Below are 10144 nucleotides of genomic sequence, written 5' to 3'. Positions count from 1 at the left end.
CTTATGCCGACCTCACCGACGGGCACCCGCTGCAGAGTGCATCCCTCAACTTGTGCCTTAGGCTTGAGCCGTGTCAGGAGTGCAGCCATCCTCTGATGAAGAAGCAGAGCACTTTCCTCAGCTCGCTGTCCAGGCCCCACAACGCAGCCCCAAGCCAAACCACCCTGGAGTCCATGGCCTCCAGTCTTTCAGCTCTTGGCCTTTCCCCCGGCCCACAGCTTAGAGTAGGCCCCCGGGTGGCTAAGGATGTGCACCCGCGGATGCACTTCCCAGAGAAACAGAGCTTCCCGGGCCAGTGTTTGAAGTGGAACAACGTGCTCCTCCTGACCATTAGTTACTCCTTAGCTCCCAACAGCTAAGGTGGGCACTTAAGTGCCTGGACAGATGCCACGCTCACACTCTGTCTCCTAGGATGTCTGGTGTTTCACACTGAGCACTTGCCTTAGGCCAGACACACACTCACACACACAGACTCACAGACACACATGTACAAACAGGTGACTGAATCACACACACACACACACACACACACGTGCAGTGCACAGGGACACAGATGCAAACAGGTGTTTCAGAGACTGGGGAACCAGTGGTTCACATCAAATGCGTAGACTTCCTTATTTCTCACAGGAAAATATTCATTCTGATCTTCAGATGTGAAGTATAGAGAAGTCCAACTTTCATGAAGGAGAATGAATGCCTAGATTTTGATATGGGCGATATAGAGAACTCCATATTTCATGCAGGACAGCCATTGTTCCATATATGAAAAATACAAAGAATTAAGTATTTCACAAAGAAACAGTGGTGCCGAGAATTTCATTTTTGAAATAGAATTCCAATACCATATAGGTTCCCCATATCTTAATTACATACCTCATGTCAGTAAAATTTCATTGAGATTTTCATATAGGCAAGGTATACAATCTCACAATTCAAGCAGGAAAGCCTATGCTCAACTTTTCATATCTGAAATACATAGAATTCCCCATTCATGTAGGAAAAAGTGTGCACAGATATCCATATGTGAAACAGACAAGATTCCATATATGATGAAGAGAATTATACAAGTAGGTTTTCATACATGAAATACAGATTTCCTATTTCACGTAGGAATATCTGCACCCATATTCTCACCTGTGAAATAGAGAAAATTACATATTTTATGCAGGAAAATCATTTCTCAGGTTTCATCTGCATGAAGCAGGGCATGCAAAGCAAGGGCTCTGGAACAACCCAGAAGGGCAGTGTAGGAAGGAATGTGGGAGTGGCTCCAGGATGGGTGCGACCCCTATATACTTATGGCTTATTAATGTTGATGCATGGCAGAAACCATCATGATACTACGTAGTAATTAACCCCCAGTTAAATTTTTAAAACAAATTAAGTCTTGAGAAAAGGAAAAGAACAAGGGGACTCGACTCTGCTCTGTGGTGACCTAAATGTGAAGGAACTTGAAAAATGACAGGATATATGTACATCTGAAATTGATTTGCTTTGACATAGGTACAGCAGAAACTAAAGCAACATTGCAGTGCGACTGTAATCCGATAATGATTTTTTCAAATATATTACATGTCAACTATAATTCCTGCAATGAATAAATAAATGGTAGCCCCGTTGGTAATATATGTTCTTGATAAGAAAAGATGTCCCATATTCTTAAATCAAAACAATTAATAGAATTTTCCATACTATCCAAAGTCATTTTTAGATGACGCAATGGCAATGAGCAGCCAAAGCACCTCAGCAAAAGCCAGCTCTCGCTCACTGCAACTAGAGGAAGTCTGATCAGCAGTTCAGACTTGGCAGAGTCAAAAATAAATAAATAAGAATATATTAAAATTTATTAAACGTAAATAGATAAATGTAACTTTTTTAAAAGTACAGAAACCCTAGCCATAGCAATACTGACAAAGACGGTCAAAGCTAGAGGCATCATACTTCCCAATTTCAAACTATCACAGAGCTACAGAAATCTTTACAGTGTGGTAGTGACATAAAAACGTACTCTAGATAGGTGAAACAGAATAAAAAGTTCCGAGCAGAATTATCAGCTCTGAAATAAAACTCCCTACTCATATTTGTCAAGGAAACCAAAATATTTAACAGAGAAAGAATAGTCTCCAGTAAGTGACCTTGGCTAAACTGATAACCACATGCAGAAAAATGAAACTTGAATGCTATATTACAGTACTCAGAAAAGTAACTTGAAATTAATTATAGATTTAAATAAGCCTATAAGAACTGGGACAATAAAACTTATAGTTGGAAACACAGGAAAACACTCTCTTGGTTTATTAAAAATGTGATACCAAAGGCACAATCAGCAGAAGCAAAACCTAATCAAAGGAACACATTAAATAAAAAGTTTGTGCCTTACAAAAGAAACAGTCAATATTTGTTTCTATGTGTTTTTTTTTTTAAACAGGGTTTTTCCTATGTAGCATTGTGTTCAGAAGTGACAGTTGATAGGATTTCAGTTTTCTTAAATTTCTTGAGGTTGTTTTATGACCCACGGTATGAGCTATCCTAGAGAATGTTCCATGTGCACCTGAGAAGAAAGTGTATTTTCTTGCTGTTGGAGAAATGTCCTATAGATAGCAATTAAACCTATGTGGTTTATTGTTTCATTTAAAGGTTGTTTCCTTATTGATTTTCTCTGTGGAAGAACTGTCTGTTGGTATAAGTGGAGTATTGAAATTCCACAATTATTGTGTTACTGTTGATTTCCCCTTTTATGGTTGTTAGCATTTACTTTATGAAATGGCATTCTGCTGTGCATAATAAAAATCAGAGACATTACTTTGTCCACAAAGGTCCGTCTAGTCAAGGCTATGGTTTTTCCAGTAGTATGTATGCATGTATGGATGTGAGAGTTGAAGCTGAGTGCCAAAGAGTTGGTGCTTAAAGCTGAAACTCCACTACTTTGGCCACCTGATGTGGAGATCTGATGAATTGGAAAAGACCCTGATGCTGGGAAAGATTGGGGGCAGGAGGAAAACGGGACGTCAGAGGATGAGATGGTTGGATGGCACCACCAACTCAATCAACAGGAGTGTGAGTAAACTCCAGGAGTTGGTGATGGACAGGGAGGCCCAGCGTGCTTCAGTCCATGGGGTCGCAGAGAGTTGGACATGACTGAGTGACTGAACTGAATTGAACTATGCATAAATGTTTATAATTGCTATATCATCTGTTAAACTTCTCCCTTGATCATTATGTAGTGTCCTTCCATATCTCTCTTAATGGTTTATATTTTCAACTCTGTTTTGTCTAATGTGAGTATTTCTACTCCTGCTTTCTTTGGATTTCCATTTGTATGGGATATCTTTTTTATAGAGAAAAGCCCCTCACTTTCAGACTGAATGTATCCCTTGGTCTGAGCTGGCTCTCTTGGAGAATGAATATATATATATATATATATATATATCTTCTCCTCATAGAGAAGATCCTTTAGCATTTGTTGAAGAGCTAGTTTGCTGGTGGTGAAGGCTCTCAGCTCTTGCTTATCTGAAAAGCTTTAATTTCTCCTTGTAATCTGAATGAAATCCTTGCTGAGTAGGGTAATCTTGGTAGTAGATTTTTCCTTTCCATCACTTTAAGTATGTCCTGTCTTTCCCTTCTGGCCTGCGGAGTTTATGACTTGAAAGATAAGCTGTTATCCCTATGGGGATCCACTTCTATGTTATTTGTACCTTTTCTCTTGTTGCTCTTAATATTTGTTTTTTATGTTGAAGTTTTGCTAGCTTGATTAATATGTGTCTTGGAATGTTTCTCCTTGGGTTTATCCTGTATGGGACTGTCTGGGCTTCCTGGACTTGGATGAGTATTTCCTTTCCCATATTAGGGAAGTTTTTGACTCTAACTGTCTTAAGTATTTTCTTACATATTTTCTTTTTCTCATCTTCTTCTGGTACCGCTACCGTTTGAATGTTGGTATGCTTAATATTGTCTCAGGTTTGAGATTGTCCTCATTTGTTTTAATTCTTTTTCTTTTCTTTTTTTTAAGATAGATAAGGTTTATTCAGGGAAGAAACACACTCCTTAGACAGAGTGTGGCCATCTCAGAAGGCAAGAGAAGCACCAGGATTTGAGGTTGTCAGTTTTTGTAGGGGTGGGAAATTTATTCTGCTTTGCTTTGGTTATTTCCGTCACACTATTACAATTCATTTATCCATTCTTCTACCTCAGTTATTCTGCTATTGATTACTTCCAAAGTATTTTTAATTTTAGTTTTTATGATTGTTATACCTGGATAACTTTAGTTCTTTTAGATGACCTAAACCTATGTATGGGAAACAGCAAAGACAGTGCTAAGAGGAAAGTTTACAGCAATTCAGTCTTACTATAGGAAACAAATGAAATGTGAAATGAACAATACAAACTACACCTGAAGCAGCTAAGAAAGAACAAGGAAACCCAAGGTCAGTAGAAGAAAAGAAATCATAGAAAAGAGAGCAGAGATAAATGAGCAAGAAATGAAGGATGTGATAGAAAACATCAACAAAAGTAAAAGTTGGTTCTTTGAGGAGATGAACAAATTTGGTAATCCTTTAGCCAGACTCCTCAAGAGAAAGTGGTAGAGATTTCAGATTAATAAAATTCAAATTAGAAAAGTAGAAATCACAACTGACAGTGTATAAATACAGATAATCATAGAAAGCTGTTACAAGTAATTATATAATAATACAATAGACAACATAGAAGAAATGGACAGATTCAAAGAAAAGTACATGACTGAAAAAAAAATTTTTAAAAGGAAAAACAGATTCATGAGAAGTGATGATTTATCTCTAAGTGAAAATCTTATGAAGCACAAAAGCTCAGGTCGAGAGGGTTTCATTAGAAAATTCTATCAAATTTTCAGAGAAGAACTAATAGCTATTTTTCTAAAACTTTTCCAGTTATGGAGAGAAGGACATTTTCATATTTCTTCTACAAGGCCACCATCACCCTGATATCAAAATGAGACAAAGATCACAAAATAGGAAATTATATCAATATCTTTGATAAATATAGATGTAAAAATTCTCAACAAAATCTAGCAAAGAGAATCCAACAACACATTAAAAGGGTCATGCATTATGACCAGTTGGGGTTTATTCCAGGGATACAATGATTCTTCAACATATGCAGATCAAAGAATGTGTTACACTGTATTAACAAATTGAAATATCAAAGTCATACGAGCAACTCAGTAGATGCAGAGAACTATCCTTGAAATTCAAGATCCAGTTATGATAATAATGCTCCAGAAGATGAGCAAAGAGGGACCCTACTTCAACATTTGTTGTTCTTTGGTTACTAAGTCTTGTTCAATTTTTGCAGCTCCAGGGAGTGCAGCACTCCAGGATTCCCTGTCCTTCACTATCTCACAGAGCTTGCACAAACTCCTGTCCATTGAGTCAGAGATACCAACCACCCATCTCCTCCTCTGTCACCCACTTCTCTTCCTGCCCTTGATCTTTCACAGCATCAGGGTCTTTCCAAATGAGTCATTTCTTCACATCAGGTGACCGAAGTATTGGAGTTTCAGTTTTAGCATCAATCCTTCCAATGAATATTTAGGGTTTATTTCCTGTAGGATTGACTGTTTTGAGATCCTTGATGTCCAAAGGAGTCTCAAGAGTCTTCTTTAGCTTCACAGTAAAAAAGTATCAATTCTTTGGTGCTCAGCCTTCTTTATGTCCCAAATCTTACATCAGTGCGTGACTGTTGAAAAAACAGTATCTCTGACCATTTGAACCTAAAGTGATGTCTCTACTTTTTAATACACTTGTAGGTTTCTCATAACTTTTCTTCCAAGGATAAAACATCTTTTAATTTCATGGCTGCAGTCAGCATGCACAGTGATTTTGAAGCCCAAGAAAATAAAACCTGTCACTGTTGCCACTTTTTCACCATCTACTTGCCATGAACTAATAGGACTGGGTAACATGGTCTTATTTTTCTGAAAGTTGAATTTAAGCCAGTCTTTTCTGTCTCTTCTTTCATCCTCATCAAGAGGTTCTTTAGTTCCTCTCAACTTTCTGGCATTAGAAACCTATAATCTGTGTATTTTAGGTTGTTTATATTTTCCCCAGCAACCTTGATTCCAGCTTGTGCTTCATCTTGCCCAATATTTCAAATGATGCTTTCTGCATATAAGTTAAATAAGTAAGGTGACAATATACAGCCTTACTGTATCATTTTCCAATTTTGAAACAGTCTGTGGTTCCCTGTCTGGTTCTAACTGTTGATTCTTGACCTCCATCCACATTTCTCAGGAGACAGGTAAGGTGGTCTGGTTTTCCCATCTCGAAGAATGTTCCACATTTTGTTGTGATACAGTCAAGGGATTTGACATAGTTAAAGATGAAAAAATAAATTTTTTCCCTGAAATTCCCTTGCTTTCTAAATGATCCAGTGAATATCAGGAATTCTATCTCTGATTCCTCTGCTTTTTCTAAACCCAGTTTGTATATCTGGAAGATCTCAGTTCATGTTCTGCTGAAGCCTAGCTTGAAGGATTCTGAGCATAACCTTACCAGTATATGAAATGAGCACAAGTGCACTGCAGTTCGAACATTCTTTGGCATCGCCTTCCTTTGGAATTAGAAAACTGATATTTTCCAGTCCTGTGACTACTTCTGAGTTTTCCAAATCTGATGGCCTATTGAGTGCAACATTTTAACAGCATCGTAATTTAGGATTTGTGATAGCTCAGTTGGAATTCCATCACCTCCACTATATTTTGTTCTTTGTAATGCGTCCTAAGTTACACTTGGCTTAGCACTCCAGGATGTCTGGCTATAGCTGAGTGACCACACCATCATGGTTATCCCTGTCATTAAGATAGAACTCTTTTGTATAGTTCTTCCTTGTATTCTTGCCAGTTCTTTTTAAGTTCTTCTGCTTCTGTTATGTCCTTATCATTTCTGCCCTTTATCATGCCCATCCTTGGTGAATGTTCCCTAGATATTGCTAACTTTTTTGTAGGGATCTCAAGTCTTTCCCATTCTATTGTTTTCCTCAATTTCTTTGCACTGTTCACTTAAGAAGGCTTTCTTATCTCTCCCTGTTTTTCTCTGGAATTCTGCATTCAGTTGGGTATATCTTTCCCTTTCTCCCTAGACATTCATTTCTCTTCACCCCTCAGGTATTTGTAAAGTATTCTGAGACAATCGTTTTGCCTTCTTGTGTTTATTTTTCTTAAGGATAGTTTTGGGTCACTGGTACCTGTACAGTGCCATGAACTTCTTTACATAGTTCCTCTGGCACTTTGTTTACCACATCTAATTGCTTGAGTCTGTGATCACCTCCACTGTGTAGTTGAAAGGGAACTGAGAATCTTACCTGCATGGCTTAGTGGTTTTCCCTATTTTCTTCAATTTAAGCCTTCATTTTCCAATAAGGCGGATCAGAACCACAATCAATTCCAGGTCTTCTTTGCTAACTGTATAGAGCTTCTCCATCTTAGGCAGCACATAATGTAAGCAATCTGATTTTGGTTTTGACCATGTGGTGATATACATGTGTAGAGTCATCTCTTTTGTTGTGATTTGAAGAGGGTGATTCTATGACCAATGTGTTCTCCTGTTAAAAAAAAAAAAAAAAAAGAACAACAACAACAACAACAAACTTTATTAGCCTTTGCCCTGCTTCATTTTGTACTCCAAGGCCAAACTTCCCTGTTTACTTCAGGATTTTCTTGACTTTTACTTTTGCATCCCAATCCCCTATGATGAAAAGGATATCTTTTTTTGGGGGTGGGGGAGGATATTAGTCCTAGAATATCTCATAGGTCTGTATAGAACCATTAAACTTCAGTTTCTTTGGCAGTAGTGGGGTTGGGGGATAGCCTTGCATTACTGTGATATTGAATATTTTATCTTATAATTAACCTGAGATCATTTTGTCACTTATGAGATTACAGCCAAGTACTGCATTTCAGACTCCTTTGTTAACTCTGAGGGCTACTTAGAGGCTGTGTATAACAGACTTACCACTAACATATACTCCATGGTGAAACATTAAATCACTTCCTCTAAAATAAGGAACAAGACAAGGGAGTCAGCTCTCACCACTGTTATTCAACATAGTTGTGGAAGTCCTAGCCACAGCAATCAGAAAAGAGAAACAGAACCTGATGGGAAAAGAAGTAAAACCCTCTGTTTGCAGATGACAATTTTTTTCTTTATGTAGCAAACCTTAATGATGCCAACAGAAAATTAGTAGCACTAATCAGTGAATATCATAAAGCAGCAGAATACAAAAATAATACACAGAAATCCCTTGCACTGCTATACCCTAACAGTGAAGGAGACGCTAAGAAAAAAATCCACTCATCAGGGCAACAAAAAGAGTAAAATACTTAGGAATACATTTGCATAAAGAAAGAAAATACCTAAATGCAGAGAACTATAAGAGGTTAATGAAAAAAAAAGAAAGACGACACCAACAGATGAAGAGATACCACTTTCTTGGTGTGAAAGAATCAATATTCTGAAAGTGACTATATTACTGAAAGCAATTAATAGATTCAATGCAATCCCTGTCAAACTAAAAGTATTTTCACACAACTACATCAATAACAACCACAAAAATCTCACAATTCATGTGCCAACACAAAAGTACCAAAATATTCAAAGCTATCTTAAGAATATGTGAACTGGAGTAATCAACCTTCCTGGCTTCAGACTATACTAATGAGCTACAGACATCAAGAAAGTATGATACTTTCTTGAAAACCGAAATATATACCAGTGGAACAACATAGAGTCCGCAGATAAATAGGTAACTTATTTTGGATGAAAGTTGCAAGAACACACAACTGCAGAAAGACAGCCCTTTGGATAAGTGCTGCTGGGATAATTGGAAAACTATGTGAAACAATGAAATTATAACACTTCCATCCACAAAAATAAATTCAAATTATATTGTAAACCTAAGACCGAAAAATATAAAATTATTAGAGGAAAACACAGGCGGAAGACTCTTGGACATAAATCATGGTGAAATTCTCTATGACCTACTCCTTAGATTAATGGAAATAAAAAGAAAAATAACCAAATCTGATCTGATTAAGTCAAACGTTTTTAGCAATGAAGGAAACTATAAGCAAGATGAAAAGACAACATTCAAAATGGGAGAACATAATAGTAAATGAAACAACCGAGATAGGATTAATCTCCAAATTTCACAAGCAACTCAATACCAGAAAAACAGCTAATTAAAACAGTGAGCAGGAGACTTAAACAGACATTTCTCCAAAGAAGACATACAGAAGGCTAATAAACACGTGAAAGGATGCTCGATGTTGCTCATTACTAGAGAAATGTAAATCAAGACTACAATGAGGTCTAATTTACTCCAGCCAGAAAACCATCAGCATAGAGTCTATAAGCAATAGATGTTTGGGGAGGGTGTGGGCGAAAGAGAATCCTCTTGCCCTGTTGGTGGGAATGTAAATGGATATAGCCACTATTGAGAATAATATGGAGATTCCTTAACAACTAGAAATAAAACTAATATATGACCCAGCAATCCAGTCCTAGGCATATCCCCCAAGGAGACCACAACTGAAAAAAGCCCATGTACCCCAGCGTTCACCACAGCTACATTTACAGTAGCTAGAGCATGGGAGCAACCTAGACGCCCTTCAGCAAATGAATGGATTAAGACGCTGTGGTACATATATACAATATAGTATTACTTCTCCATTAAAAGGAATATGTTTGAGTCGGTTCTGATGAGGTGGATGAACCTAGAGCCTATGATACAGAGTGAAGTAAGTCAGAAAGAGGAAAGCAAATGTGATATAGTAATGCATACATATGGTATCTAAAAAGATGATCCTGATGCACACATTTGCAGGGCAGCAAAGGGGATGCAGATGTAAAGGACAGACTTTTGTTTATGACATGGGAGTGGATGACTTGAGAGAGCAGCATTGAAACATAGGTATTACCATATGTAATATAGATAGCTAGTGAGAATTTGCTGAATGATTCAGAGAATCCAAAGTTGGTGCTGTGACAACATATGGGGTGGGATGGGGGTGGGTGGTGGAATGGAGGTTCAAGAGGCAGGGGATACACACACACACACACACACACACACATATATGTATATGTATATGACTGATTGGTGTTGACATATGGCA

Source organism: Dama dama, unplaced genomic scaffold (assembly GCF_033118175.1).
Source record: "Dama dama isolate Ldn47 unplaced genomic scaffold, ASM3311817v1 ptg000184l, whole genome shotgun sequence".
NCBI lineage: Eukaryota > Metazoa > Chordata > Mammalia > Artiodactyla > Cervidae > Dama > Dama dama.
Note: the sequence above shows the minus strand (reverse complement) of the source record.